This window comes from Poecilia reticulata, chromosome 6 (assembly GCF_904066995.2).
Source record: "Poecilia reticulata chromosome 6, P_reticulata-male-v2, whole genome shotgun sequence".
NCBI classification, from domain to species: Eukaryota; Metazoa; Chordata; class Actinopteri; order Cyprinodontiformes; family Poeciliidae; genus Poecilia; species Poecilia reticulata.
In genome coordinates, this window is record NC_088835.1 from 20,784,357 (window position 1) to 20,790,381 (window position 6,025).

Below are 6,025 nucleotides of genomic sequence, written 5' to 3' on the forward strand. Positions count from 1 at the left end.
TTACACAATAAAAGAGCTATGGTTACAGTGGACCATCTGTGACCTGCACCTTGCCACATTCAATTAATATTTTCTGATCAAATCAAATAATATGTTGCATTTAAGTGTTGTAGAAAATCGTAAAGAGAGAAAGTTCTCTTTAGACTCTTTGTTCCTATATAAAGTTGTTACATTTTTAAAATATGTTCATAAAAAAAGTCACAATGGATGGGGTTGAGACAATACTGAGACACCAAACTCAGTGTTTAACACCATTCTTAATACTGTGGAATTTGTTTTTGTCAATTGAATTAAGATAATATATAAAGCACCAATTCACAACATATGATGTAATTCAGTCCAGCATAAAATCACATTTTGAGTCAGATACGTGCATTCCAAATCGATCTTTGTTTTCAAACAATCATCACGTTCAGCTTATTTTTTTAAACTTGTGAAAACATTATTTATCTAAGGAAGGAAACTCAGCATATCGCATTGAATCACTGACTTGCAGTATTCACTTCTCCTGGATGAACATGTAGCAACAATGGACAGTCACTTGTATTGGGACATTGCCTCTGTAATCCTCCTTTATAGTGATTATGCATCTTCAAGGAACAGTGAAAATTAAAACTCCTCTTTAGCAGGAATAAACTTCCAACTGAACCAGGCTCAGTCTGAGCGACCATCTGCCAGAACAGGCTGGGAATTTGAGAAAACAGCATACACACACAAAACAAAATGCAATCAGCAATCCAGGAATACTTTCTATGTTAAAGAACAGTTCATGGCAGTAATAGCTTTTTTAGTGACTCTAACTAGGAGAAAAAATAAGCTGTGAACTGCCTTTTCCTCTGCTTATAGGTGTCTATTATGTCAATGTCGGGTTCCCAGATGTGCAGGCAGAAATCCACTAGTTCCTTGGTTTCCCCTGTGATGATAAGGGGTTTCATTGTCTGAAGGGCTAAGCCCCTCTCCAATTAAAACCTCCTTGAGAGGTTAACACTTCACCAGCTCTCTATCCAAAGAGTACTGAGATTCCTAAACCTGCAGAGTTTAAACCTGATCAGGAGCTATTCGACAGCTGATGAGGGATGGCTAATCCGAACCACAACCTCATTACGTGTTGAACCGTTTTCACAAAGTATAGGTATAAATAAAGGCAATAGACATGATCTTCCACCCTTCGTTTCCCTATATCTCCCTTTATTTCATGAAAAACTCTAAGGCCAGTTCCTCATCTGTCATGTGCTTTTATTTCACCAGTCTTTCACAGCAGTTGTCACACCTCATTCTATCACACATTGCACAGTATATACTTTCTCTCAAAAACCACAACTCATTTAACCAAAACTTTTTTCATTTAAAATTAATCATTAGCATATCTGATCTAACAAAATAAGGGATCACTTCAGTTATAATCATCTTAGTCACAGTTCTATTTTCTGTAAAGGAAAACAGGAATCATTTTATCCATCCATTTTCTATGCACCCTTGTCTCTTAGTGGGGTAGGAAGGGGTGCTGGTGCCCATCTCCAGCTAACATTCCAGGCAAGAGGTGGGTTACACCCTGGACAGGTCGCCAGTCTGTCACAGGGCAACACAGAGACACACAACCATGCGCACACACACTCACACCTATGGGCAATTTAGAGAGACCAATTAACCTGACAGTCATGTTCTTGGACTGTGGGATTAAGACAGAGTAACCGGAGAAAACCATGCACAAGGAGAACATGCAAACTCCATGCAGAAAGACCCCGGGCCAAGAATCGAACCCAGGACCTTCTTGCTGCAAGGCAACTGTGCTACCAACTGCACCTCTAATCATTTTAATTATTTGTAATCAAAATCCTTCTGTATGAGAAAACAGACTGTTTTTCCAGACATGCCTTTTATCTGTGGGCTTTGTACTATTAGTCAAAGTTCTTGTGCTTTAATGTTTTTTTTTTTAAATCAATAATCCAGGAAATTTTTGAAATTACTTTTTTTGTCTCAGAGACAAAAATTCTGACAAGGGAATCCTAAGTGATATCCCGTCAACTTCATTTTTAATATTAGTAGAGAGTACAGTCTGTTTCTGTTCTTCGCAGGAAGGGTTTTGTGTTAAGCATGAAAAAAGAAAAGCAAATAAAGGACTGCCAAATACTTTGGGCGCAACAACACTGTTTTTCTCTTTTCTTCAATAATTTATGTGTAGCGTAGCAAGGCACATGTTTCAACATTCTGTAGCTGTCATCCGGCAAAATAAGTAATATATGACAAGGCGGTTGCATTAAATCTAAGAACGTCTCCCAAGGTTTGTGTGACTGACATTTCCACGTTGGACGAAATAAGATATTTTTCAGAGAGCAATTAAATTGAAGGTAGTCCCGCAACATTAAACTGTCACAAAGTTCAAAATTGGCCATGTATTTGGACATTAATGAGCTCAAGACACTCACAAGAGAGAGCAAAAAACTACTTAGTTGTTTTCACATATGATGGGATATGAATGAGTAGCCTGAATACAACATATTACAACCTTTATCTGAAATGCATAGCAGTCTTTTGATGTTTTTGTGACCATTGGCCCAGTTGGAGATAAAAAGGTTCCTAACTAAAAGCCTTGAGTCCAACAATACAGACCTACAGCTTAATACACAAGAGAACACTAGGTCTGGGAGGTATTTCCTGAATTTATGTCTTTTGAAAGCTGCTTTTCCACATGCAGTATATAACAGCTAGTACATGGTGCACGTTATTCACTATATCCTGCCCGTCCTGCCACAGATCTTGCGGTGATGAGAGATTACCTATGTCCGTAAATTAGGCAGAAGGGAGTGCAGGTAGTTATTACACTGAAGGAACAACTGTTTCCAACTCATGCACACATACCTCATTTTCTAAAAAACCCCTCAGGCAGCCATTAATACTCCCCAGCCCAACAGACCTCTGCAACACTTGGTTGCCTATGCATTGGCCCAGAAGTTGACTGTCAACGCCTGAACAGCACACACCTGCACCGCTGCAGAAGACCCTTTAATAAAAACAGAGAAATGACTCTATCGTCTAACATCTCAATTCCGCTCATTTTCTTCCCCCTTTGGCTCAGATCCTGCTGTCATGGCTTTAGATGTCTTAATTTGGGCATTGAGAAGCCAACACTAAACAATACTAGAAGATAAATGCTTGTGTTTGTGAAAACACACACAATTTTCACAAAAGCTCTCTGAAATACCCTTTCTAGTCTTGGTGATTTAGCAACCACAACCTCCATGATTGGACTCGTGGGGTTGAGTTTTTGATATATTAATTTTAATAGGACCTTGAAGTTTTATACTCACATAGCCTTGCTTGAAGTGCCTGTCAGTACAAGTCCTTTGTATAAGAACATGTGACCCTCAAACAGTCACACATTCAGGGCCATTCGAGGTCGGTGGCCCTAACGTGGTGGCTCACAGTCCACATCCGGCCCACGAGTCGTCTATTTCTGAACTGCTGTCTGCAATTTGTGGCCAGTCCCGATCCTGATCCAGATATTGTTTTGTTCCGGATTTTCAACATTATCAACAACCACTCTGTGACTTTGGTTTGGCTTGAATGTGCTAAAGAAGAGACAACAATCTGTTGATAGGACGTTACTGGGTCCTGGTTCAAGGGATCAGCGGAAAATGGATTTTAGAAAAAAAGAGGTGGCAATCTATTAAGTTTGGGTAAGCATGCCTTGCTCCTAGTTTGCCAGTAAAAGCCAGGTGGACAATGAAACCGGCAGTTTAAAGAGGAATAGGCCAATTAGTTTTTATTCTCCCTCTGACCATCACAGACCAATATGCCCAAAAGGGCAGTATTATGTAAAATCAACATTTTTGAGCTTTACATCATGTTATACCTGGTGTGGCCTTGTTTCTTTCACACACGTCTGAGAAATCCTTTGTTCCCCGTAATATTTTGAAGATGTATCTCCTCAGCAACAATAAGCAATAGAGCGCTCACTCTGAGTATGTAGGTCTTAGCACAAGTCTTACATTTTCACTCTCTTAGTTCCTTGAATCCCTTTAGATTTGCACTTTTTTCCAAATGTTTTGACCTTTTACACTAATTTTTAAGACATTCCTTAAACTCCACCTCACATTTATTTTCATCAAATTTTTGCAGGAGTTTCTTGTTTGCCCTACCCTTTCCTAGGGTCTAGACTTTCAGCTATTGAGAAAAGATTACTTCCTGGAGTCATGACTGTGTCAGGTTTTATTTTTTACCCAAAAACAACATTAACAACAACCATCCTCACTGGAAGAGAGAAGTGCCAAGCTGGAAAAAAATGTTTTTTAGTGTTAATTCAATATGTGAATGGCTTTGTTCACTTCAGTCACTGCCATTGCTAATATACTACAGCAAACTTCAATTCTAAAGCAGTGCAGAAAATTGACGTCATCGTTCAAAACTTTGCTGACGGACCCGGTTTAATTCAAGTCAGTGGGAGACAGTGGTGGAGAAAGTACTCAAAAAATTTACTTAAGTAAAAGTACAAATACACAGTCAAAAATGTACTTAAGTAAAAGTCAAAGTACCACATTAACATTTTACTTAAGTAAAAGTAAAAAAGTCCTGGCTTTTAAAAATACTTAAGTATTAAAAGTAAAAGTACTCGCTGAATGCATTACCTAATCGCTAATATCATTAAGTGTGCCGATCGTATTTAATTTTAATACATCAGAAATGTGCCATTTTAATTAACACTACCACAGATTAAACATGTTCTTATTGTGTTTATTCTCTGTAACAGTTTAGACTTAGATATGTGATTCTATGAATCATAATTTCAGGGATGGAAACATTTTGTCTCCTGTCCTAACATAGCATGAACTTCATTAGTCACATTTATTTAGAAAGAAATCCAACTGAAAGGGGATGTAAAGAAGGTGTGGGGGGGTGGGGACATGTAGCAAAGTTGTAGTCAAGACCACCAAACCCGAGACCAGCGCCCGCGCTAAATGACACAATAACATTAAGTTTACCTATCAAAATTGGTTTTCAGATTGATCTGAAAGATCCACATTCCCATAAAAACACCTAGATATTAAATACTTAGAGCTGAAATATATTTAACCAGTATCAATTAAAACTCACTTCATTCTGTTTTGCTTTCATCGCTGTGCTACAATCCGCAGAGGTCTCCTGCTATCCCTAGAAAAATAACGCCCTGGGCGGTTGCCCATATTGCATGTCATAAACCACAACTGAAACATCGCAATTAACGGTAAATAACGTTCAACTATGAACACTGTCCAACGCGCAACAAGTAACCAAGCAGAAGGAGCACCGTGACTGTTTTCATCCTCCCTCCCACTGCGATGTTTGCCACCATGACAGGAGACGAAATCAATCAATGAGCAATGAGCATGCTCTGTGTTCATACGTTCAACTTTTACTTATTCAGCGATTAAATAAATGTCATATATATATATATATTATATATATATATATTATATTATATATATATATATATAATTATATATAGCTACCGCAGTGTACACAAGAACAAAGAACGGCTCAGTGAGCTTCAGTCCTTAGGACTTAGTAAAGATCCGTCCAGAAGAATCGGATCGTTCCTGAATGTCATATCACTATATGCAGACTTTGGTCACAGCGTTGTCCATATTGCGACACCTCAGTCAACACCTCCACACAATAATTCAGCGCATGAGTGACTTTTTTTCATCAGATGCAACATGTCTCAGTACAGCTAACTTTGCTAGCACAGATCTTATCTTTCTTTAAGCTTTCCTTCCAAGTGACGCTAAAAGTTGGACGAAGTCCCACGCGTCTGTGAAAGCGAAGCGCTGCTGATTTTACATGTCGCCATATCTTATGATTTATGCAGCGCTATATTATAGACAAACATCTCCTCCAGCTCAGAGGAACCACTGCGCATGTCTGGAGCTCGCGTGCGAGTAAGGTGAGCCGATGGGTGACAACAGACACTAAGTCACGTTATTGCTCTGATTTTACGGCGGGCCACCTTAAGTCCCCTGAACTTCACATTTTAAAGGAAAAAAAGAGA

The 6,025-nt window shown here is 38.9% G+C and overlaps 1 long non-coding RNA gene across 1 annotated transcript in view; it reads left to right on the top strand.

Annotated features, from left to right (window-relative positions):
- LOC145551993 (uncharacterized) overlaps window positions 1-6,025 on the top strand; it is a 112,861-nt gene that overhangs the window by 68,259 nt on the left and 38,577 nt on the right. The window lies entirely within an intron of this gene.